We start from the raw sequence: 27,122 nt of genomic DNA, 5'->3' as shown, positions 1-27,122 counted from the left end.
AAATGAATTCGGAACTGAAGCAGAAGTCAGTGGAGCTGCTGGTGGACTGTGATGTGGTATATGGAGGGTGTTGTGGTGATGATATAAGACGCCATATAACATCATATTTAGGTACTAGACAACTATGTAAAATTAAATAACTTTCTGAATGTAGATCCCATTGAGTAGAACGTTAAAACCATACTTCAGAACATTCTCCATGGAAATACATCAGTCCCGTGCCAAACTGTGGAAGAGTATAGCCAAAGGAACAACATTTCCATTCCCAAGTCAAGTAAGAGTCAGGTTTGTGGAGATGCAAGTCCGCTCACAAGGACACATCCTATATCAGTGCTTCCCAAATCCATATTTTAAAAGTCACAAACCTTCACAACCCAAGTCAATAGAAATTATTCGTAAATCACAAAATAAAGGTGGATTTGACCATTATTGAACATTAATGAGGATATTTTATTGTTGACTAAGTGAACAGTCAACAATAAAATATAAACAGTCATTGAACCAGCAATAAAAGGATCCATAAGTCGCCTATTTGGACATTAAATGTAGCCCATTTCTTTTTCTTTTCAACTTTCAATTGAATCAGCAATATTGGAACAAAATAGGCAATAAAATAATTACAAAAATATTAGAAATTATATAAAACATGTCTTAACATTTCAAGGTATATGCAGATCATGACAAGGCGACCCAAAAAAAAAAAAAAAATCTCTTGTGACCCGCCTGAGAGTCCAGTCTTTAGGAAACAATGTCCTATATAATATATAAAAAAAGTGCTTTTATTTTTGTCATATTTTGCCTAAAACGTTATGTAGTTGGGAATTAGGCCGGAAAATGTGGTATTCTTTGACTACCTACATAGACTTGGCACAGTACCTTGTTGTGTCTGCATTTGACCCATCTCCAGATCTTGAGCTCATCTTGGTCAGGACAAACTTAGCTGGAGGATTTACCTATTGTGCATGTTTTGGTGCCTGGACGAAACCCACCCAGACACAAACTCTGCACAGAAAAGCCCAGATGGGAGTTGAACACATAACGTTCTTGCTGTGAGCTTATTATTTGTAGAATATTGTACCGACTCATTATATAAGTTCTGTAAAACTCTCATTAACTACACCAATATAAGCCAGCATATTTTTAGTGTTTCGTTTTTTTAGGCAACACACCATTTTCTTCCACCAACCCCATTTATCTGCTGGGCTTTTGCCTTTTGAAGTGGCAAAGCAAAGCCTGGATAATCTTTTCTTTTTTGGACAAAAAGTAAATCAATAGTTCATTTTAGTGTTGCCAAAGGCCAAGTAAGTGTGAGAGCAGTCCACTTATGGCCGTAAAGAGGGAGCGTTTTGTAGTGATGAGAGCTCTGTTGTCAAAAATATTGCTCTCTTTAATTTTTTTCTTTCTTTTTTTTACTTTTACTCATCAATAATTTGCAGAGGCTATTGCACATTTGGCATTAAAAGCTAGCTTGGAGTGTGTTACTGCTGTAAAGATGAGTACAGTGAGCAGTACTATCGGTGAGAAAATGTACGTGTATACTGGAACACAGATCTGGGTCTGTATCTGGGAGCTGGTGTGAACTTAGAGATAACCAGAGCAAGGACCAAGCGACTATTTTTACAACTGTACCAAGGAATGTTGTGACAATGATGAAAACGTGAACTCTATTTTGATGCTAAAATACTTGAAACTCAATAGTGTTTCAATCATGTACATTCATTCATGATGGGCGGCAGTCAGAGTCCTGCACAGATCCATTTTTGGAGACCTGAACCTGCCCACAACCGTGCAGTACAGCACCACACCCGCCTGTTAACCCGTGATTATATCAAAGTTAAATCTGCACCCGCCCAGACCCGTTACCTGCCTATGCCCGTGATAAAGCATACCCACTATTAATGTCTTTTTTTCTTTTTTACTATTAGACCAAACTTCTTCCAGATATCAGAAGTTGTTGTGAACTATTTTATATGCCAATGTAGCCAGATTTGTGAGCCAGTTTCACTTTGTGGAAACCATCTGACCTCGCAGCATTAGGATTTGTTCACTCGACGGCAGGCAGGTACTTTTTTTTTTTTTATTTACCCAATCGCTGTTATTTGTTTGTGACATATATAATGCGCGGCTAATGGGGCAAACTGATATATTAAGCTTTTCCCAAATCCCGTAGGACGAAGGGCAATAGCGTCTTTCTCCTTGATAAAATTCACCATTCTCTTTGTTCTGGCTTTAAATCCTTGATTTAGGAAATCGTTGCCAACACAGGATGTATGGCTCTTCGCTGATTGACCGGTGCCCGAACTCGCACTTCCGGGGTTCTCGCAAACCTTCTAGTGTATTCTGATTCCTGACCTAGTCCCTGAGAGAGAAATAAATTTGAGTGGAGGCCTGGCTAATGCCGATGCTCCTCAAACTATGAATGCTGCTGGGGAAAATTGCTGTGGTCTCTGTTAAATGACGTAGGCTATAGTTTAAATATTTATTCCCCTTTGGGCGACTGAACACACTGTGATTACGACAATTTGGACATGATAGTCTAAAAAGTTAAATTGCAGAATGTTAAAAGCCGCCCGTTTTCAGTAACAGTAATTTGTGACCCGGTGCAGGACTCTAGCAGCAGTAGCTCAGTTGGTAGAGCGTTTGTCCGTTGGCAGAACAAATCCTGCTCTCAACGCAAACATGAGCAGTCAGAGCGGACAGATCCACTGACCTACAGGTTGGCGGTGCTGTTACGTTTGGACACTTTTTTTGGTTTTTTTTTCAGCCTAGCTTTGTTCTTATAAGTTAATTATGTTTTTGTAGTTGTTTTTGTACTCATTTCCGGCACTAGGCCTTAAATGTGCGAGCCCGGAGCCGCCTCTCGCTCTCCTCCTCGTCCGCCGCCGCCGCAGGTACCGGGAGCTGCGCTGGGAGACGCCCTGCTGGCTCCCCTGCTCCATCGTTTTGGTAGCTTTTGTTAGCCATTAGCCTTTTGTTTGACCTGGTGGGACCGGCTGTCCTGTTTTCGCTTTTCTGTTGGGTTTAGGTTGTTGGGGTTTTTTTGTCTTTAGTTACGGGTGCTGGCACCGGCCCCGATGGTCTTTTGTTCCTTTTGGCCGGCTCACCAGGTCCACCTTTCCGTTGATACTTTTGGTTTGGGCACTGGTAGGGTTCCTTTTTTTGGGTTTAAACATCTCTGCACAAACAAAAATAAAAGAACTCTAAAATTCTACTTTGGTTTCTGTGTCCTTTCCTAAATATGTTGGGACTTTTTGGGTCGTAACAGATGCGAGTCCAGTTTCCAGAGATTAATGATGTCTTTGTGTCCTTGGGCAAGACACTTAACCCACCTCGCTATTAACCTTAGTCACTACCTATTTTTTAACCCATATCTAAATTTTAAATGCTTTGACTCTTGTGATCTTTAATCCATATTAGAATACTATTACCTCCTCAAAAACATACTTGGAGTTGCGTTTTGTTTCATTCACACATGCTTGAATAACCCTTTATTATTAGTCTGTCTACATTTCTAAAGCTCAGTACACCCTGTTCCATCTTGTGATGTCATGAAGTGGTAGTTTCAGTGTCTATGGCTACCTTTTATCTTTAGTCTAGTTATAGATTGGCAATTCCAGGGCTGAAATTATCCAAGTAATTTTAGTGAAAGTGTGGGGCACTTCTTGTACTGTATTATCACATGACATCACAAGGTGGAAAAGAGAGTGAAATATGCATAGTTAAACTTGTGAATGGAACAAAAGAAAACACAAGTTATGTTTTAAGTTTATGTGTGTATATATATTTTTGTTGCTTGCTCTACTCCCATCCCGTCCCAGAGTACACTGTTTGTTAAACTCCGTCCCCACTTGTTGATGAGTGGAACATCTCAAACTAAAGAGCCACATCTGCGGTGACACGAGGCTGCTGTAGGCTTGTGAAATGTGGCACTCCTCTCCCACGCGCTTTCATTGTTTCTCCTAAAAATGTTCACTTTAAACTGTCAGCGCGCCACACAACTGTCAAAAGAAATCCCATTCATCATCGCGCCGTGGCAGCAGGATCTCGGACCAGATCCAAACTCATATCGAGGTTAATCTAAATGTTAATCTGAAAGTTCCGCCGCTCTGTGCCACCACGCCACCGTGCCAGTCGCCGCCGTGCTCTCAATCAGTTGGGACAATTAAATTTTGTGGTCCCAATTCCCTTCTCAGTGAACGGAGCCTGATGGGTTTTCCAGCTGAAATCTTAAAGCGATAACATCATAAGATTCTTTGTTATGCGATTTGGCTGATGATAAGGCATCTGATCTTCTTCCCAGCTAAAAGAAAGAATAAAAACAAATTACTTTCTATCTCAGCTGTGTATGAATGAAAAATGGAATCTAATCAAAGGTAGTCGGGAGCAATCCAACAACAGCAAAAGGTTTAAATTTAGTTGATTCAACACGTGGGCCTTTTCCTGACTTTATTATTGTTCACATTCTCTATACCAGGGGTGTCAAACTCGAATTGACAGAGGGCCAAAATTAAAAACTGGGACTAAATCGTGGGCCAAACTAAATATTTATTGAAAGATTTCAACAACATCTGCATGTCCGATTTACTGCCTTCTCCGTAAATCCTTTGTTGTTCTTCAGCCACATCGTTGTCATCGTCAGTAGCTGGTCCTGTGGTTGGACTCACTGGGAACCTAAAAGGAAGAAAGTGTGTTTTAAAAAAAGATTTAAACTTTATAGTGATGGCTCGTAGTCATACATTGGTTGAGGCGTCCAGTGTATATGCAAAGTCCATGTGGATGCGTGTCCTAGAGCAGGACTGGACCAGGACTAGAGCAGGACTGGACCAGGACCGGACCAGGACCGGACCAGGACTGGACCAGGACCAGACCAGGACTGGACCAGGACTAGACCAGGACTGGACCAGGACTGGACCAGGACTAGACCAGGACTGGACCAGGACCGGACCAGGACTAGACCAGGACTGAACCACGACCAGACCGGGACAGGGCTGGACCAGGACTGGACCAGGACTGGACCGGATCGGACCAGGACTGGACCAGGATTGGACCAGGATTGGACCAGGACTAGACCAGGACTGGACCAGGACTGGACCACGACCAGACCGGGACAGGGCTGGACCAGGACCTGGACCAGGACAGGCTGGACCAGGACTGGACCAGGACTGGACCAGGACCAGGACTGGACCAGGACTGGACCAGGACTGGACCAGGACTGGACCAGGACCGGACCAGACTAGACCAGGACTGACCAGGACCGGACCAGGACTAGACCAGGACTGAACCACGACCAGACCGGGACAGGGCTGGACCAGGACTGGACCAGGACTGGACCAGGATTGGACCAGGACTGGACCAGGACTGGACCAGGACTGGACCAGGACTGGACCAGGACTGGACCAGGACTAAATCAGGACTGGACCAGGACTAAATCAGGACTGGACCAGAACTGAACCAGGACTAGACCAGGACTGGACTAGGACTAGACCAGGACTGGACCAGGACTGGACCAGGACTAGAGCAGGACTAAACCAGGGTTGGACCAGGACCGGACCAGGACAAGACCAGGACCGGACCAGGACCGGACCAGGACCGGACCAGGACTGGACCAGGACCGGACCAGGACTGGACCAGGACCGGACCAGGACTGGACTAGGACTAGACCAGGACTAAACCAGGACTAAACCAGGACTAAACCAGGGCTGGACCAGGACCGGACCAGGACTAAACCAGGACTAGACCAGGACTAATCTATTGTCATTATTTGAGTACACATATATTTACACTGCAGTCTCTCTCAGCCTGGTCTACCATCGTTTCGGGAAAAGACTGGGACTGGGCACTTGTTTCCAGGGCAAGGGACGCGCGTCAAGTATGTTTTGCTCCTGTTCGTCCACGGCGTTCAAGAAGGAGTTTATTTTCCAGACAATATAGTGAAATAAAAACACCAAGATCATGTAGAATGGATCCATATGAGCATTTTAAGACAAAATGACGAGGCTCACAGGTGTTTCATTATGATTGTAAGTTATAAATGAATGTTTTGAGATGGATGAGTGTAAATTTACAAGAAAATCCGAGTGTATTCATTGAGACAGGATACTTGAGAATCAAACTTATCATCAAATCATGTTGAATGCTCAAAGGTCTATATCATTATTTAAAGGTGGTGGTGCTATGTAACTTTTCTGGAAGCTCTGCCACCAGCTTGTTTCCATAGAGATGTAACTGCATTGCCTAAAATTTTCAACAGCAATTCTTTAAAGGTGCACTATGCATTTTTTTCTGGTGGAGGGTCTGCCACCTGCTGGACTCCATGCAGATGTTATTGTTGTTTTCCTGGAATGTTTTACCGTATTTAATTTAGCTACTATCTTCGTGGAGACAAGCAGACACATCACCAGGCCAAGTTGACTGTGGAACATCCCGGGCAACACAATAACATCACCATGGAAACAAGCATATGTCAGACCCTTCACCAGAAAAGTTACACAGCGCATATTTAAATCTGCATATCTCTGTGTAGACAAGCAGGGAAGTCCAATTTACAGGTCAGATCAGTAGAGAGGTGACCTGGCAAATTGCATGTTTTAGCCATCCTTCAGAAATGTTACATAGTGCACCTTTAACCTGTTCTGTGATAAAGTTGGGTAAGGTTACTTTACTAATCCCTTATTTTACCAAGCTGGAATATTTTACAGAATGTGCATGTTTTAAATTGAAAGAAAGAGAGGATCATTTTGGCCTGGGAGTTGAACCTGCAACCTTCCTGCTGCCACCAGAGTGAAGGGACATTTATTAACTTCTACATTTCTTAAACCAATATTAACAAGGTGATTGCACATGAGTTATTTTTACAGGAGCATTTTGAGATTGGAAGTAAAAGTAAAAGTTTACACTCTTCAAAGTTATTCCAGTTGACAAATTGAAACTTTTTGGCTCTGCACCCCAGTGTCCTTACTCTACTTTAAACATTATATCGCAACTTTTTCTATTGTAACATAAAGCTAATGGCCAAGTTGTGTTCTGAGTGTTTTCTCAAGAAAATGTGACAAGACAAATAAAGGCACACGGCGCAGATTGTTTACTTTCATGCTGACTCACATTTTTCAAGCCAATTGTCTCTTGTCACCGTCGAAACTCAATGCTTGCAAGACTCGGCTGGTTAAAATAAGGACACTTACAAAAGCATGTAAACGTAAATAGAGCATTTCTCTACTGCAGAAAGTTCAAGATGATTTGGCATAAAAGACAAGATGTGTTGTATTGCATTGACGATGCATATCTATAATAATTGACTGACATTCTCTCACTATCTAGAGTTCAAAACAGAAAGTCTCTCTGGGATATGTTGTAATCCATAAATATCCTTTGTGTAAAGTTCACAAAAGGAAAGCTTGAGAAGAAAAATACAAAAGTATAATAAGTTTCATAATAATAATAACACCTTACAAACGCCTTGTAGTTTCTCAAAGCACTATACTGTAGTAAAACTTCAGTCACTCCCTACTCAGTTTCAGTAAGCTGTTGTAGACTCCCCTCCGACCATCACCAATATCTGTCGCCCTCACCACGTTCATATTAGGCAAGGTAAGTGAAGTGTCTTGCCCAAGGACACAATGGCAGGACTTGATTTGAGTTAGAACTGATTCTCTGACCTTCCGGCTGCAGAACCGCTGCTCTAACCAAGAAGACAATGTTTTGTATTGGGATAATAATATCAATGTTTTAATAGTAACAATAGCAAGTTTAACAATAACTTAATTTCATATTTTCAATTAAAACAAAAATGTGCTTGTTTTATTTATTTATTTTATTTATTTATTTAAACTATGAGCACTGAAAAATAAAACAAACAAACAAAAACAAAAAAAGTGTCTTTCCTTGTGTGCTGATGCATTTAACTTCTGCTTGACTAAAGGACATGACTCAATGGAATATGTGTGTTCTCTCTGTGACAGAGGATGTGCTGCTGATGGTGAGTCTGTTCTGTGTGTATGTTACGTTGGAGATGGTTCATGTTTTCAGAGATCATATGTGTGCAGATTTAGAGCGTCTTTTTATTTAACACTTATTTCATTCACTTTATTTATGTTGGTCACTTTATTTATTTTGGCTACTGTTGTGATGAAAAGACTGAAAAGTGTTTGTCTTTTGGATGCACTCAACTTTATGTTGCAGTAACCGGGATACTGCGTATACATGCACCATGACGAAACTGGGGTACTCAAAAAACCCGGTCACACCGGAACACTGATGTGCATGTAAATGCACTCACTGAGTGGTACAGTGATCTCCAAGGAGCTGTGCAGGAGCCAAAACGTGGGACTGTGAGGCCGCAACTCCAGTGTTTGTGCTGTCAGACGCAGCCTCGTCTCCTTACACTACACTACGCACAGCAAATTACATTTGGTTTGTCAATCAAAAATGAACGTGACTGATGAAATTCTTAAGGATCAATTATTGATAAGTCAACTAATTATGCCCATCCCTAATCATATATTTCTTTTCTTCTAAATCTATTTTTGCATTTACCAATATTGCAATACCTATATTTTCACACACCTACACTGTCACCAGATATGTTTCCTCCAGCCATTTTAACGCTATACTACTCTTTTTTGTTTAATATGCAGATGTAATTCCTAAGAGTAACACCACCATTATATACAATTATTTACAAATGTTGTGATATATTTCCAGGATACATACATTATTTTGTTAAACTGGAGGGAATACTAATGTTAAGATATCCAAATCCACTAAAATAGCTCGAAAACAGTGTAGCACAAATATACAATTTAATGAGTTGCTTGGGGCGATTCAGCCTGTGGTAAGAGAGCAGTGTCTTAGAGACTATTCCTAAGGAGACATTTGCGCTGTACTTTTAGCTTGTGTATTTTATGCATCAATTGTTGCATCAGTACACACATGCTGAACGCTGTGCAGAGAGTCATTGTCAGTTAGCGGCCTCGAACGTGATCAAGCATTTACATTTTACAGGGCTGTGCATAAAATGTGCAAAAATCAGCTTTTCTGACAGCATGGCACATAATGAACCAACTGGATTTAGTCTACAGTTATGTGCAACAATTCCCCTCGTGGAGCAGTCAGGCTAAACGTGTGAAAGGAGAGAATGCTATCACTGTGTGAACATGTGTCGTTTCAATTAATTTGGAGCAAGGCAATTGATTTCCTATATCTGATGTCATTCAGTTCTTTTGCGAGGTTATGACTTGTGACTTGTGACTGACATTTTCTGTAGTATTCATACTCAATGTTGTCGTAATTGTAGTAGATTAGTTTTGAGTTTGGGATTTCTGTTGCACTTTAAAGGTTCTATATTAAAGAAAAAAATATTCCTGGACCTTTTAGCTTTGTTATAATGTTGTCACTTTCTCAAAAAAAAAAAAAAATACCTGGAGTTGTGTTTTGTTTCAGTCACACATGTTTTTGTAATCCTTTATTATTAGTCTGTCTATAGCTCCAAAGCTCAAAATGCTCTGTTCCACCTTGTGATGTCATGCATGGCAAAAAGCAAGATCTAGATAAATTCAAAAGACTTAAATTAAGCACATTTTACTTTGAGTCGATTTGACTTGACAAGTAAAATGATCTACCAATGGAATAAGTGTAATTTTGTTAATTCAAGCAACATACGCTTTTGTTTCTTATTTTAAGTGCAAAAAGTATTTTTTTTTATTATTATTATTATTTTAAGTGTCTCAAGATTTATTTTCATATTTTAAGTACAAAAAGTCTTGTTCCATTGGCAGATAATTTTACTTGTCAAGTGAAATGTACTCAAATGATGGTAAAACTTCCTTTATTCAAGTCATCTTAACTTGACTAGATTTTAGCTTTTACAGTGTGTAGTGGTCATTTTCAAGTTAATAACTACTTTTTTTAACCTTTTGCTTAGTCAAGATGGGCAATTCCAGGGCAGAAATCAACCAGATGATTTGTATTAGTGAATTAGTGAAGGTGTATGGAGTTTAAAAAACAGTGACGCACTTCCTGTATTACCACATGACATCACAAAGTGGAACAGAGTGTTTTCTGTTTGAGAGATGAACTCAGCCTAAATATGCAGAGTTTGTGCGTTAAACATGTTTGAATGAAACAAAACACCAGGTATAACAGAGATCAGAAAATAACGTATAATGGATCTTTTAAATGTAGACTGCGTGCCATGTTTTGTTTTTGTCCAAGATTGTGACATCATATGTAAAAAAGGTCTTTTAAACGCCTCATAAACATCATCTTAACTAGTTTTTACTGTTGTGTTTACTAAATTGCAACTTGGCCCATTCCAATTCACCCCATGTCAGTGATATTTTGACAGACCACCACTCTCAGCTTGATAAACAGCTAAGTGAGTTCATCTGAGGTTGCCTTTGTGGTTATGTGATCTGTATCTTAAAGACATCTCTTCTGACTCTCCACTGGATTCTCCCATGTTCCTCTACCCATCTTTTATTTCTCCATTTTCACCGGGGGAGCCAAACGGATGGAAATCGCCAGTTTTTGTGTCTTCTTTGACTGGCTGCATACTTCTCCAAATCCTTTCTCTCTTGTAAATAATGCCTTTTCATTGCCGTCTGTCTGTTACTCCTCAGCGTTTTATGAAAATCAGAAGTTGTTTGAAGTTAAAGCTTATTTCCAACTCAAATCACCAGGCTTTTTAGAGACTCCTGACACTCTTTGATATTCTGACAGTGTACACAAGGGCTGATTGAATTTGTATCCATTTACTTTCTTCTTTGAGATCTAATTTCAGCGCGCGATTGGTGGCGGCCGCTAACTCGCCGCAACAGTTAGCCTTGATGTTTTTAGCGATGACGACAGAGTGAGGGGGAAGATGGAGAGGAAGACTATTTGTTTTGGGTGCTGACTGTTTGAAGTAGTGTGCACAATGCTTATGAATACGTTTGTGTTTTTGCGTATAGTCCAGCGTAGATGCTCTTAGCCTGATGTGTTCTTCAAAGGGAGAGCTTTTCAGGCACTGTTGGTTTCTCAGTTTCCGTATAGAGCAGCAGGCAAATACAATGGGACTTTTAAATGCATTCAAATTGATAACATTCTTCAGATAAGGTAATTCTGACCAAGTCTATAGCTCAACATCTAGAGATTGGAGCACTGCAACCACTGCCCCAGACAGGTTGGCCCAAGACAATGAAAAATATTTACTAATTTCCTAACTGGGTAATAATAAATAAAGTGTTAGCCAGGCTGGCGCCACCTAGTGCCTCTACTCAATTTCATTTCTCTCCAGTGACGAGGTCAGAAATACACTGGATGATTCGCAATAACCCCGGAAGTGCGAGTCTGGGCACCAGCCAAAAAGCGAAGAGCCATAATTTCTGTGTTGGCAACGATTCCCGAGATCAAGGATTTAAAGCCGAATTAAAGAATTTTTGGTGAATTTTATCAAGGGGAAAGACGTTATTACCCTTCTTCCTACGGGATTTGGGAAAAGCTTAATTTACTTATTTAGTAAGCCCCATTAGTGGCGCATTACATATGTCATGACCAAATAGCAGTGATTAGTTACATTTTAAAAAGTACCCGGCTACCGTCGAGCGAACAAATCCTAATGCTGCGAGGTCAGACAGTTTCCACGAACTGAAACCTGCTGACAAATCAGGCTAATAAAGTGTATCTTGACAAACACATTAGTCTGCTCTACACAAAGAATGTCAAACTGAATCAGTTACTCAGTGATTTCACTGTATGTTTGTGCGTGTGCATGTGTGTGTGTTTGTGTGTGTATAAAAGTGCTATGAGCTGCTTTATTTTAAGTTGCCTATTATTTAGTGACTTAAAAAGGTGGGGGGAAAAGCAGCAAACTTTCCTGACACAAGTCATTGTGGAATTTTAGGCAAAAACTTGCATGCTAACAGTCTCCTGATTTTCATGCGACATGCAGGCAGCACACAGTGGTCTTACTGTGACCTCAACAGCTTTGTATGCACTGAGGCAAAACAAATTTTACATTATCACATGGAAAGAAAAATGTGTATTGTCTCTTTAATGTTAAGCATATCTATGGAAGACAAGCGATAGTAATTCAGCCAGTGCATACACAATGGGATTGTTGCCAGTAGACTGTGCATGAACTGGAGCGAAACAAAGCTAAAACAACGATTAGCTATTATCAAGACATGCTTTTTTAAAAGATAAATAAAATGAGTCCATTGAAGGTGAAAGAACATACAGTAGCATGACCACTGAGTATTTCAAAGGAATAAAATACAGCTTCAGGTTTGTTTTGTCATAAGAGAAACAAAATTAACAAGGCAGTTTTTTCTGGGGACCCATATTTTAAAATGTCACAAACCTTCGTGACCCAAGTCAATAGACTTGGTGGGCCTGTCTGCTTTTTTGCAGCATGTTCCAGTCCGGGGTGCAGGAGGAGAACACAACACCCATATCAGGCCCACTATCTGCAAACATGCAGATAGTGACAAGGTGACCCAAAAAAATCTCTTGTTACCCACCTGAGGGTTGCAACCCAGTCTTTGGGAAACAATGCTATAGGGGACCTTTTAAATTTGAGTTCTTCTGGGAAAATACAACACTGCATTGGTTCTCTCATGCTATAAGTTCAAAAATATATACAACATTATTTACTGGATCTGATATCTAATGCCTGTTTGTAGTTAAAATGTACAACTCATGTATAGACTTTCTGAAGAAAATCCACATAGTGTAAACATTTTCTAGCTCTCTCTGTGCTAACATTGACAAATCCTACCAGTTTAGTGCTTACATGCCTCTATACAGATGTCTCGTCTCTCTCAGTGTTCTTCACAAAAGCTGAAACACAAATTCGAGTGTGGGACTGGCGTTTTGCGAGGCCCGTCACGACGACAACCTGTCATTAGCTCGCCTCTTTCCCTATAAACCAATAAACATACTGGCTTTTGAATCCCCCGTCAACTGTCACAAAGGGTGCTTGAGTAAATTGCCTAAAGTGGGGAAACTCTTAAGGCTCGCTGGTATTTTTAAAATGGTGTACAAAGATTGGGAGGTAGACACATTATTGTTTTCTCCCCAGTACAGACTCATAATGTGTTGTGCGTTTTTAGCCACAGGGAAGTCCTTTTATCCACGTAACTAGATTAACTCGCGTAAAGCTCAAATCAGCTTAATTTGGACGTACCCTGCTTGCCCCTCCCCTCCTCTTCTCCCACCTAATTTTTGTCTGTCTTTCTCAGAAATTGATTGAAATGAAAGGGAAAAAAAAAGGGATTATACCAAAAATAGTGGTTATTCGGAAATTGTGATTTAAGGATGCACCGCGTAACGTTTCTGATGGAGGCTCTGTCACTTGCTTGTGTCCATGTTGATGTTAATGCTTTGCCTGGAATGCCATGGAGAGAAACAGGGTGTGCGACCAAGCCAGGCTACAGGTCATATCTGCGGAGAGGCGACGCTACTCACAGCCAGAATGCATCATTTTCCATGTATTTTAGTCATAAAAAACCTACTATTGAACTAATAAAAGATAAATGCCTGATACCATAATGTAGAACATGTGACTCAAAGCAATAACATCTCCATGGAAACCAGCAGGCAGCTTTACCCTCCACCAGAAAAGTTACATAGTGCACCGTTTAACAGTGTTCTTTGTTGTAGTGTATGTGTCATAGTCGAGCATACGGACATTACAGATTGTGTATTATGAGCAATAACTGACTCATAAATAATAACACTATTATCTGGATCTTATCGTAGTACTGGTCAGATTAAAATATGTTGTGACTTGGCAAAAGCAGTTAGAAATGGATGGAAGTTGGCTCGGTGATACGCACTATGAGTCACAGATGATTCAAACACAATACATGTTTTGTTTTGTTAGTTTTATTTTCCATGTTTTTATGACTAATCCTCACTCGTAAATTAATTATCATTTTGGGATTATTTTCTTAGTTTAATTACTTCTATTTTTCAATTTATTTCTATTTTTTAAACACTTTTTGACAGCTCAATGAAGAAACAAAACAATAAGGTGCACTACTTTCTGGTGGTGGGACCTCTCCCTATTTACTATTATTACTTTGTTTGGAATGTTCCACGGTAAGGCATTACGACTATCCTGATGGAGATGAGCAGGTGGCGCCTTCAGACCAAGTTATGGGTCAGATTTGTGAAATGGGAAGCTCTCTCACAGTAACAATGCATGCATTTTTCACTAGATTATAGCTTGAAAAAAAAAAAGAATACAAAAAATTAATAATAATAATAATAATAATTAATATATAAACTGAACATTCCAAGTAGCAGGTAGCAGACCCTCCCCCCAGAAAGGTTACGCTGTGCACCTTTAACTAATTCAACATTTCACTAAACAAGATTTAAATTTGCCAAGAAATAGATGTAGTTGGAGCGAAGTGAAATAATAATCAGGTGCTCTTCGGAGATGCCAATTGAGCAATAGATTTAGATTTATGGAGATTCCAGATCCAAACTTATGTCCAGAGTGCATTTCCGAAACATTTTTTACTGTTATCTGCTTTATCCTCCCAAAACCACTTTATTATTTCTGTCAACACACAAGTTATCTCTGCAGAGTCAAACACTTTTCCAGAAGTGTCTAGAACCCCATAATGAGGACATGTTTATAGAACTAAGCTATGATATATTACTTTGCGAAAGGAAGAGGTAGACATCCTGACCAAATAAATAATAATAAGGATCTGTCGCAACAAAAAAATAAAGCTAAAATGGGAAAGCAGTTACTGTATATGAAGCGACAAGGAAGCGAGGATAGAATTATGTAAGCAGGCCAGAGGGAGGTAGGAAAGGACACATACTAGGACACTAAACAGTAGATCCCGAGGAGGAGAGGGGTATGGGAATAATGAGGAATGGATGGTTAGTGGGGATAAGCAGAGAACCAGAGGAGGGAGGGGCTCGGATAGAGAAAGAGCCCCAGTGGAAGTGCTCAGCCTGGGGGATTGCTACGCATTTATCCTCCTCTGCAGCCTGCCTTCTGAAGAACCTCCTCCAGAAAAAAAAAAATTCTTGAAAGACTCTGTGGCTGGAGCTCTGCTGATCTGCTAATACCCGTAGATACACCCAGATTCATTCACTTGTCTGGGGTGGGACGGGGAGGCATAGGGGTGGGGGTTTTGCCGTGGAGATTTTGGTGTTAAGTGATGAAGGATCATATCACATCTCTGCTGGGGATAGTGTTAAAGGATAAATAGTATGAATTATTTACTGTATATGGAGATTGGCCTTTAGAGGTGCACTGTGTAACTGTCTGGTTGAGGGTCCGTCACCTGCTTGTTTCTGTGGATATGTCATTACTCTGTCTGGAATGTCCCATAGTATGACATTAAACTGTTCTACTTTATATTTATTCAATTACATGTGGTTTTATCGCTTGAAAATTCAAAGAAAAACTGGTATTCTGACTGTGAGTGGGTCTGCGTCTCCACAGATCTGACCTGTAACGTGGTCTGGTCTCCAGGAGGATAGAAAGGTTTAAGACCATACTGTGAAACCCTCCAGACAAAGCAATAATATCTCCATGGAGAAAAGTATTTAAAGGACCCTCCACCAGAAAAGTTGCACAATGCACCTTTTAACTTAAAATAATGGCTATCCTCAGACAATAAGCATCTGCAATATTTTGTCCCGCTTCCGCCTGCAAATCCCGCAAGATGGAGACATTAACTTTTTTAAGCTCTATCAAACACCGAGAAGCGTAAGGGAATTGTCTAAAATGTGTGCACGATGGGACCACGCATGCAAATGTAGGCTGCTTAAAATGTTTTTATTAAGGCCAAAAAAAAATCTAACTATCTCTGCATGATAGACAAAACATTAATCATTTGTATATTTTGCTTTACAGTCATATTTAGTTTGCGGGGACTGCAGTTCATCATTCCACCTGCCCGCTCCCGTATTGTGCAGTCCCACTCCTGCCCACGCCCGCAATGAGCTTTCAAAATGTGTCCTGCATCACACTGCTTTGCGTCGGGAGACCTCCAGAACTTTACTTGTGACGTAACAATACTGGGAAATTGAAATTGCATGTTTTTCGGTTACAGTTCTCAATGAGCAGGCTTATTAAACAAGATGTATGCTTGATGCTAAATACAACTCCAGGTATATTTGTGAAGAGGAAACAATGTTATAACATGGTTAAATGCTCCAAAAGTAAATTTAGCATTTGTCTTTAACTCTGCTTGTCTGGTTGTGTTTATTGCATCATGAGCTAGATAACTAAATCCAAATCCACTTTATTTCTATGGCACATTTACAAACAAAGCAGTTTCCAAAGTGCTGCACAGAAAATGAAGACAACAAAAAGGTAAATTGCTAAAATTTGGTCATACCAGTCTTAAAACAATAAAAACCAGTCAAATCAAAGAAAAGCAAAAAAAAAAAAAAAAAAGTAAGAATCACAAAATAGCATTAAATAAGTAAAAATAAATAAAAGACATAGAGGACCACAACTACACCACACCACAAACTAAAATTAATTCAGATGACAAAACAATGAAGGAAGGCCTATGCATAATCTTTGACAAGGGTCATTGCCAGTTGGTATTTCATGTTGTGGAGGTGGATAAGAACAACAGGTCATAAAAAATAAACCAAAATATACCACTGTGCTTAAACAATTTGGAAAAGGAATTTCTTGAAAATGGGTTTAAATGTTATACCTTGAAGTTCTAGTGCATGTTTCCATTCTTCCTGCGCCTTTGTCATCAGGAGTAGCACTGTTATTTTGAAAGAGCTACAATGCTGTGACTGAAGTGGTCAATGGCAGTGAAGGGACAAAATGATAGCCTCTTGAGCGAGTATGGAGCCACCTACTTTTAGCTGGTGAACACTCCGAATCGCCACTTTCGCCAAGACAATCATTTCTTCAATACAGCCCACTTTTTTTTTTTTTTTTGGAAAGTGAAGGTAGCCAAAAACAAATCTTTTACCGATACAAAACTCAGGAACAAAAACATAGTGATGAAACTGCGGGTATTTTCAGCATCACCTACCCGAAAACATACCGTACACAGTTTATTTATGGACTTAAAAACTGCAAAGGGTTTCTATATTTTACTTCACAATCTCTGAGCAAAACCTCCTAAACATGATGAATAAATGAATGAAGTAAGACTATATTTTTTGAATGATTATAACATTAAAGACGAGATGTTATTTTCAGATTGTGCAATGAGGGAGTAAATATTTACATCTCTCTAACGACTTCTTAGCACTCACAAACTGAAAAAGAGTCTAGTACTCTCAGTGCACAAATAAAGAAAACATCACAAGTATTCACATGCATTAATTGTTGGCCTAGCATGCCTTTTTCCAGACAGAAACATGAAGCAAGATGGACCACCTTTGGAAAGCCACTCTCTTATCCCAAAGAATCATATAGTGACTCATGGGGCTCTTGTAAATTTGCAAAGATAAGAGTGGGATTTTTGTCACAAAGTGCTGCTTTTACAATCTGCTTTCTGGGGGAAACAGAATTTATTAATTAAGAGAGAGAAAGTCCGGTGCTTCAGATGAAAAAGTTCAAAAAGTACATTTTGCACACAAGATGTCATTTAATTATGTCTCAGAACTAGTCTTAGCTTTCTCAAACCCTTTTGCACATTAAAGTAAAGTAAAGTGCATACTGTACCTTTTAAATAAATAGATTTGAAAGATTTCTGAAGCCATATTTGTTGCTTAACCGTTACAACCATTGACTGTATAAATAAATGTAGTAGGTAGGAAGCACGAAGTGTTCATGGGGGCGCGTTCGACTCCTTTGACTCTGTTCCAATTGACGGAGAATCAGGCTACCTTCAGACAGGGCTTAATGCCCAATTTGCCTTTTTTGTCAAATCTCATTTTTTTGCGAGGCCGTTCACTTTTCCAATTAAATGTGACTTGTATGTGATCTCCAGTGTGAACTTTAAACACTCCAATAGTGTCTTTCATGTGCATTGGTGGACACGACGACGTCAAACACGAGCATGCTCAGTGTTTACAAAAGTCACCTAAACATGGACGCTGCATTGAGTACCTGGAGATTTTAAAGTTGCTGTCGTACGTCGTCGGAACCAGAACATGTACATCTTATTTGTTTTGAGTAGGAGATTGAGAAGGAGAAGGACGAGGTTTTTGGCCATGGCGTTTTGTGGGTGCGGAGTCTCAACCAATAGTGGTTGGGTTGCTTTGTGTTTCACTGCTTCCCTGACACAGACTTCATACACAATTTTCGTATGAGAAGAAGAACATTTGTGTACATTTGTGTACATTTGTGACGTGTAGGTGGGATGAATGCAACCTCGCCTTCAGACTGAAGTCACAAAAATTGGATGTGTATCGGTTTTAGGAACACATATCCAAGTGGCCTGGGTCGCATTTGCATTTGAATAAAAATCGGATCTGTGTTGACGCTAAAATATCAGATACTTGAGGCTGTAGTCTGTAGTCTGTAGTACATAGCTATTGTTGCCCCTCGCTTTGCAACTACGCCTGAGAGTCTCGTCATTTTGGTCTTAAAATGTTCGTATTAACCCACTCTACATGATCTCTATGTTTTTTTTATTTTTTTTATTTTGCCATTTTGCCCGTAAATAAGTTCCTATTCCTAATGTAGAACTGGCTCCAAATTTGCTCCGTAAGTGCCAGTCTTGTGAGCTTCTTAAACACTCTGAACCCTATGGATAACGTCACACTCGCTTAGTCCACTCCATAATCTACAATGCTGACAAATATATGTTAACTTTTGTGTAACCCATACCATCTCCGCAGACTCTCCTGTTGCTGACTTGACCGCGCATCACCCCGCTACCTCAATTTACCGCCAAGATTAAAAGATTACGCCCCACCATACCCCCATGTGTCCGCATGCATCATCACCTTTAAGCCACAACCATGAAGCCGATACAAACCCAGGGACTTGGAAGCTGACTAGCCCTGTTCTCCTGCCTGCATAAATAGAACCACGTCTACAGGGAGTTGGTGTAAAATTCCGCGGGCACAGTGGGAGGTGGAGAGGCAGTGGGGAGTTATGGCACGTGGTTCTCAGTGGTCCGTATTTAGGAAAGCTGTGATATGATGGATTCACGGGGGAATAGCAGACCCATACCGCACATACACTGGCAGGGCCTATTTATTTGTGTATGTATACGCCAATTTGTAGAACAAGGCGGAACAAAATGACAGTATGGGAATTTATATGCTGCGAGAACATGAATTTTGCAGTATAAATATGCAAGCAGTTGTAATGATGTTGTTTGTAATGGAGGCAATGAGAAAAACTATGAGGACTACATGTCTATTAAGAGCTGTCTTCTTATTTGACCTATGGAGCTCAACAGTGACCACTCATTTTGATTCTGGAAGTACATTGTCCATTATTTTTCTCGCAGACTTTTCAAAAAATAAAAAAAAATGAGGAGTTCAGAGGCACTGCAGAGGCTAACCCGCTATGTCGTAACTAATATTCATAATGTGGTTGTTTCCAAAAGTCCAAAAATACGGAAGCCGAGAGGGGTCGCAACAAACGCAAATGCCGCAACAAATACAAATGCGACAACACAACAAAAAGCCACAACACACCAAAAATAGCCACAATGGAAATGACCACGGGACTCTATTTTAATTTAAATGCCGCAACAAATGCAAATGCCACAACACAAATGCAAATGTGACAACACATTAAAAAGCCACAACACATCAAAAAGCCACAACGGAAGTGAGCGACGTAAAAAAAAAGGAAAAGTAAAGGAACAGAGAAGTTGGAAACGTAAGTAAAAAGTCTCGTGGTCACTTCCGTTGTGGCTTTTTAATGTGTTGTGGCTTTTTAATGTGTTGTGGCTTTTTAATGTGTTGTCACATTTGCATTTGTGTTGTGGCGTTTGCATTTGTTGCGGCATTTAAATTAAAATAGAGTCCCGTGGTCATTTCCGTTGTGGCTATTTTTGGTGTGTTGTGGCTTTTTGTTGTGTTGTCGCATTTGTATTTGTTGCGGCATTTGCGTTTGTTGCGACCCCTCTCGGCTTCCGTATTTTTGAACTTTTGGAAACAACCACATTATGAATATTAGTTACGACATAGCGGGTTAGCCTCTGAAAACTCTAAAAGTAATTTATTGTTTTATCATTATTTGTTTCACGTTGTAGTTCTTCTTCACTTGCCGCTTGATCGGTCCATCAGCAAATAGAGTCTCGTGGTCACTTCCGTTGTGGCTTTTTAATGTGTTGTGGCTTTTTAAAGTGTTGTGGCTTTTTAATGTGTTTTGGCATTTGCGTTTGTGTTGTGGCGTTTGTATTTGTTGCGGCGGAAAATAGAGTCTCGAGGTCATTTCCGTTGTGGCTTTTTTGTTGTGTTGCCACATTTGTATTTGTTGCGGCGTTTGCGTTTGTTGTGACCCTTCTTGGCTTCTGTACAAAAAGTATGTTTAAAATGACAGATTCTATTTTAATCTTTTTTATTTTGATCTAATTTTAATAACTTTGCAGTTTATAAAGTTTCAGAAATAGATTTTTAATAAAATTACAGGTCTAGGGGTCGGTAGTTACCACATAGTTGAATATTTTGCAAACTTACTTATTTTCAGAAAGTCTGTGGATAAAAGGAATGAGAAATTCAGTTAACTTCAGAACCGTAGGATGGCTGGTCACTGTTCTCCATTACAGTTGCAACAAAGTTCATTCTTGTTGCTTGGTGGTTTTTTATGTCACTGCAAGTCAGTCCTATAGGTTTGGTTTGCAGATTATGGATGGTCTAAGATTAGGCCTTTAGAAGTTGACTATGTGATTATTCCTATTGTTTACTGACTTTTCTGAAATACATTTTTAACCAAACAAAGGACGACGAAACGATTGTCTATTAAAGGCTTCTAGATCTAGTTGCATGACCAGCCAGTCCTTTCTACATTCATTTAGAATCCAGAAAGGACTAAAACCTGATCATAGAGCGTGCAAAAACTCCAAATTTGAGATGGTCCAACCACAGCTGACATCTAATATCCAAAATTCTCATAATAGTTTGGTGTTTTGATTGTTGATTCTGATAAAAATCTGCAGGATTTTATGTGTAAGCAGCTTGTTTGTTTTTGACGTGAATGAAGCATGCGTCTCTCTGACTGGTTTAATCCTTCCTGTCAATCACCCTCTAAAATCAGGGAGACAGGATACAGCTCCAGATCTACTTTTCTTTTTAACGTTTTTTTCAAAGCGTTTGGTTCTGGCAGGTCTTTCTGGCCAGGTTATCTACACAGGGCATAGTCGAGTAGTCACAATTATTTTGATTAAATTGCTCCATTTGCTTTATGGGAATTGAAAGATGGATCAAATGCAGAGAATGAATTTACCTATGATGGCAACATTACTGCACTAACCGAAAATATACTGGTCTCTCAAAAAAAAAAAAAAAAAAGTCCAAAATTCAAAATAAATAAATACAAATAATACAATTAATAAACCAAACTGTAAGCAAAGAAGGAAAAAAGAACCGATTTTCCGTCTTGCAGGCAGACTGGCCACCGTTTGTTTGTCCACAGCAGGATTTATTGGAGAGCTTTCACGCTAGCTCAGGTGAACTGTAATAACAAGTGTATTGAGTTTGTTTTAATCGGATGCGTCAGGTGTGAAAGCCCTTCAGTGTTAGCCATGCGGATAATTCAGACTGTCCAGGCCCCGCACTCGTACCAGCAAAGGATTGACTTCAGCTCCAGGAGAAGTGGAGGAGAAACAGAAAATTTATAAACCTCCACCACCTGCTTTTTCATTTTCTTTTCATATATATATTTTTTTTAATTTCACGTTTACAGGTCAGATCTATTGAAATACAAAACATTGCAGAGAGAATGATTGTTTTTTTTTTGAGCAACAGAAACACTATAACGAATAAATGCTAGATAAGTAAGTAAGTAAGTAAGTCTCTATTTATATAACGCTTTTCACAGACATTTTTTGTCACAAAGACACTTTACAGCGCATTACATTCAGCATTATTCATTCACTCCATACCTGGTTATGGTTAGCCACTGTAGTAGCCACAACTGCCCTGGGTCAGACTGACAAAAGCGCGGCTGCTATGCCAATTGGCGCCAACGGACCCTCCGACCACCACCATCACTCACGCACACACCACTTTCATAATAGGCCATGTGTTTAATGCGTTTAATGTCATACCATGGAACATTCTAGGCAAAGCAATAACATCGCCATGGAAACAAGATGTGGTGTTTGCACAGATGCCTTGTCTATCTACCACTTAGGCTGATATTTAGACAAACTTTACTGATCCACATGGGAAATCATTTGGACACAGTAGCTCACACGTCACAATAAAACATTATAATACTGATAATAATGAATTATGAATAAGTAGCGAAAAACAGTGCAGAAGTGGATAAATAAATATGGAACGAATTCATGATAACTATACGTGAGGGTATGAAGTGACCCAGAGATCGCCCACTCCCTGGTTCCATGAAAAAAAAAAAAAATCCCATTCATTTTTCAAACCTTGCTCAGGGCTTATCAGCTATGAAGGCAACGAACAACCACAAGACCTATCATTTATGTAAAATATGTCTCTGAAACCACTAGCTTATTAAAGCATTTCGTCTGCGTTCTAAATGTGATTTTTGGACTTAAAACAACCACATTACGGATAGTAGTTACCACGTAGCTGCTTATCCTCCGAGATGCCTTTGAACTCTTAATGGTTTAATTTTTTGAAAAGGCTATGGAAAAAATTAATGGAAAATTTACTTCGGGAACCAGAGCAGGCGGTCACTGAGAGCCTTGTGAAGCTAGTAGGATGTAATATGTACCCAAGGTCTAAAAAATACCACATCATATTTCATAAAAGAAAAAAAACCTTAACCTATATATGATCAGAGTACTTAAAGGTTCATTGTGCAGTTTTTCTGGTGGCAGGTCTGTCAAATGCTTTTCTCCTTGGAGATGTTATTGCTTTGTCTGGAATTTTTGGTCTTAAGCCTTTCTATCTCCATGGAGACCAAACCAGACCGAATTACAAGTCAGATCTGTGGAGAGGCAACCCCGCTCATAGTCAGAATGAAAGTTTTGTGAGGTATTTTTTGTGCTATAAAACCACCTGTAATTGAATAAACGCAATTGAGAGCTGTTTAATGTCACACTGCGGAACATGGCAGAGCAATGACATATCCATAGGAACAAGCAGGTGACAGATCCCCAACCAAAAAGTTACACAGTGCCAGAGGTTGGGATTTGTAAGTCGTGACTTGGGCTTGAGTCAGACTTGAGTCACTTTTTTTTTGGACTTGAGACTTGATCTGATAAAATAGACCAAGACTTGGGACTCGGTCTGGACTTGAGGCTCAGTGACTTGGGACTTGACTTGGACTTGAGCCCCTTGACTTGACAAGACATTTAACAACTCCTATATAAATACTCATAAATGAACATACCATGACTTTATAAAGTACAGTTTAGTTTAAAAAAATCATATAAATTGCCAAAATCTAAGCTATTTTTGGTACTTTGGTTTAAAGACTTGAAATGACTTTAAGCTCAAAGCAGACGACTTAGATTTGACTTGGACTTATGGGCCAGTGACTCGAGACTCGACTTGGACTTGCCTGTATTTGACTTGGGACTTGACTCGGACTTGAGGTCAAAGACTTGAGACTTGCAAAACAATGACTTGATCCCACCTCTGCACAGTGCACCTTTAAGAAATACTAGAATACTTATATCATGAATACAGAACAAAATGAATACAGTATTAGCCTATATATAATCAAAGTACTTGTATTTCTTATTTGCCCTGTAGTACAACCTGTCACTTACATATACGTTAGACTCCTCTGTGATTTCGATTGCGATCGCAGTGAATAGCAATTGTATCTGTCGTGCCTTTGAGGTGTAATATGAGCTATATGAATAAAACCATTTTGACTCCAGATATTACAAGCAATTCATAGCAGTTTGTAGCTTGGACAGAGTGACGCTAATAGCTCTCCAATTTGACCTGTCTGCTTTTAATCTGCCTGTCTTTCCTTACAACATCTCCTCACGCTAGAACAGTGCCCCCGCGGCTGTCTATAAGTGGTTTTACAGTCCCTTTTAAAAGCGCTGGTTTGTTGCTATCGATTTGGTCTGCTTATTCACTGGATCAGAATTATGTGTATTTGAAGATAACACGGCGGGCTGTGTAGAATGGTGCTCTTAACCAGGTGTGAAATGTCGTCTTAAAGGACACATATTTCGCAAAATGTATGTTCTTTTAGCTTTGAATCATACAGTATTTTGTTCCCTCGTAAAGTAGCTGGAGTTGGACTTTGCTTCACTTGTTTCGGTGTTATATTAAACCAAAGTTTTCTTCTGTGAGCAATCAAAAAATGATCACTTTGCAATTTGCCAGAATTGTTGTGTCACAGGTAAAAATCTAAGCATGTTGTTACGTTTGGGCACCTTTTGTTTTCCCCCTGTTTTTTATTGTTTATATTTTTGTGGCATTTTTTCCCCCAGTTTTGTTACCCTCATTTCTGGTGTTAAATGCACGAGTCCGGCGCTCTTTTGTTTTAGTAGCTTTTTGTTAGCCATTAGACTTTTGTTTTGACTAGAGCCCGACCGATATATCGGTTGGCCGATATTATCAGCTGATATGGGCAACTTTAGGCATATTGGCTATCGGCCGATATGCTTGCTGATAGGGGCCGATATTTCACGTGGGCATGTTATACCTCTTTATAAAGCTTAGACTCTCTACATTCTGTTCATTTAATCCAATTTACAGACAGATAAATGTCCTAATATGTGGCTCCGCATCAGTATTTATCTACGGAGTCATTTGTCTGTGTGTGTCCGTACTGTCCCTGAACACACCACAGAGTCGCGTCACTCACGTGTGTTTGTTTACACCTGTGCTACTGGACCTGCACTGATATGTAAATGAGCTGTGAATAGACGTGTGAATTATGACATTTGCGCATATAAATAATTACCGCGGCGCGCACGTATTTACGGCTAAAGGCTAATAGCGCTACTTTCTTTACTAGTTATGGGTCCGTCGCGAACAAAATGACTCTTAGAACCGACTCTTTGAAGGGAACGACGGGAGCCTGATCCTTATTGGGAGCCGTGTTTTCTCTTTCTCTCACTTTTTTTCTCTTCACGCCGCGTGCAGATTCGTGGTTTGACAGCGGCAGCGGCTAAAAACGAAACTTTGAGAAATTTGCGTGTACGTAGGATTAAAAAAAAAAAAAAAAAAAAAAAAACGAGCATATTTGACTGTAGTTTAGCATAAAATAAATAAGTCCCGGTTTAGTCCTTTTTCAGTCCTGGTTTAGACCTGGTTCAGTCCTGATTCAGTCCTGCTTTAAAAAAAAATACTCTAAATACTAAATAAATATGTTTTGACAAAGCAAAATGTGAGTAATTTGAGGATTTGGTTATACATTTTTAGTAAACTTGCCAACAGAGGGAGCTTCAATGGCTAAATACCTAATTGGAATCAGTTCTAACTATTTTCCAAATGAAGGAACTATTTTAAGTTCCATAAATGAAATACTTATCCTATGATGACCAAAGACATGTTTAAAAGGGAATTAAACCTAAAAAATATGAAGAAAACTACATCAGTATGGGGTCAGGAAGTTGCATTATAATTAACAGGATGCCTGGAGAGATGAAGACTTTGTTAAATGTCAAATAATTAAGAAAAGGCTACAAACAAGATGAAAGTTGTAAATATCAGGAAGGCACCACGCATGAAACTGTTGGTGTTTGGGACATTCACGCTGTTTTGCTTGATTATAGAGATTTGGTCCTGAAAAATAAAAAATATGATCTTATTCCCTTGGTTATTTGCCGTCTTTTTCCATATTTAGTTCAAAGCTCAAAGAACTTACCAAAAACTTTAACAAATAAGACAGACAGATAAATTCAACTTTATGAAATGTGTAAAATTATTGTTGATATTTATTTTGATGGCAAATGTAATACAGCTTATGCAATCAAATAATAAATAAACAAAATGAAAGCCTTGCCAGATTGTAATACAAAGCCAAGGAGTCATCTTTTACTTGTTTTTTTTTTTCTTTAAAGGTTCTAAATTGCCCAAAATGTCTTGTGAGCTTTAAGACATGTTAAAATGTTGTCATCTCATCAAAAACATAACTGGAGTTGTGTTTTGTTTCATTCACACATGTTTGAGTAACCATTTATTGTCAGTTCCAAGGCTGAAATTATCCACAATTCTAGAGTTTAAAAACACAGTGGAGCACTTCCTGTATTACCACATGACATCACAAGGTGTTTCCCATTTAAATATGTGTGATAAACATGTGTGAATGAAACAAAACACATCTCCAGGTATGTTTATGATAAGGAAACAACATTAGAACAGAGATCAGAGAATAGCATAATATTGGCCCTTCAAACTGAACATTTAGGTGATTTATTTGTATCCTTCACTGCACTTTCTTTTTATAGTTTTCAGATTATGAGCCGCAGTTCCAAAAAGATGTGATCAATATTTAAAAGAATTTAAAAGTTGACCTGCGTGAACCATCTACCCCCGAACGTCCCAGGGCTCCACTCAGGTGAACAGTTCTGCCAATGAGTCATGACGAACGGAGTGGAAAACCAAAGGGTTTTTCAGATTGTATGATCTGAATACTGGAGTGTACTCGATTTTTATGCTTAAAGGTTCATGTTCTACAGAATGGCATTTAATTTGACTATCTCTATGAAAACAAGCAGGGCACATCACCAGACCAAGTTATAGGTTACATCTGTGGAGAAGTGGGGCGTCTCACAGTAAAAATGCGTGTATTTGTAGTAGTTTAGAGAAAGAAAAACACCCAGAACTGAATCAATACGAGATATATGTGTTTAATGCCATACTGTGGAACATCCCAGGCAAAGCAGTAACATCACCATGGAGACAGCAGATGACAGACGCTCCACCTGAAAGGTTACACAGTGCAGCTTTAAGAAGAAGCAGAGGCAGCGCTACCTTTAGGCGAACCTGGAGGGGCCTAAATAAGACAAGTTTCCAGTCCACCCTAATTCAAACAAAGATGTGCATGTCTCATGAACAATGAGAAGAAACAGATAATAAATATTAAAGAAATACAAAAAAGAATAAAAATCATT

Source organism: Boleophthalmus pectinirostris, unplaced genomic scaffold, assembly GCF_026225935.1.
Source record: "Boleophthalmus pectinirostris isolate CB_2022bp ecotype Guang Dong unplaced genomic scaffold, ASM2622593v1 HiC_scaffold_3, whole genome shotgun sequence".
NCBI lineage: Eukaryota > Metazoa > Chordata > Actinopteri > Gobiiformes > Gobiidae > Boleophthalmus > Boleophthalmus pectinirostris.
Note: the sequence above shows the minus strand (reverse complement) of the source record.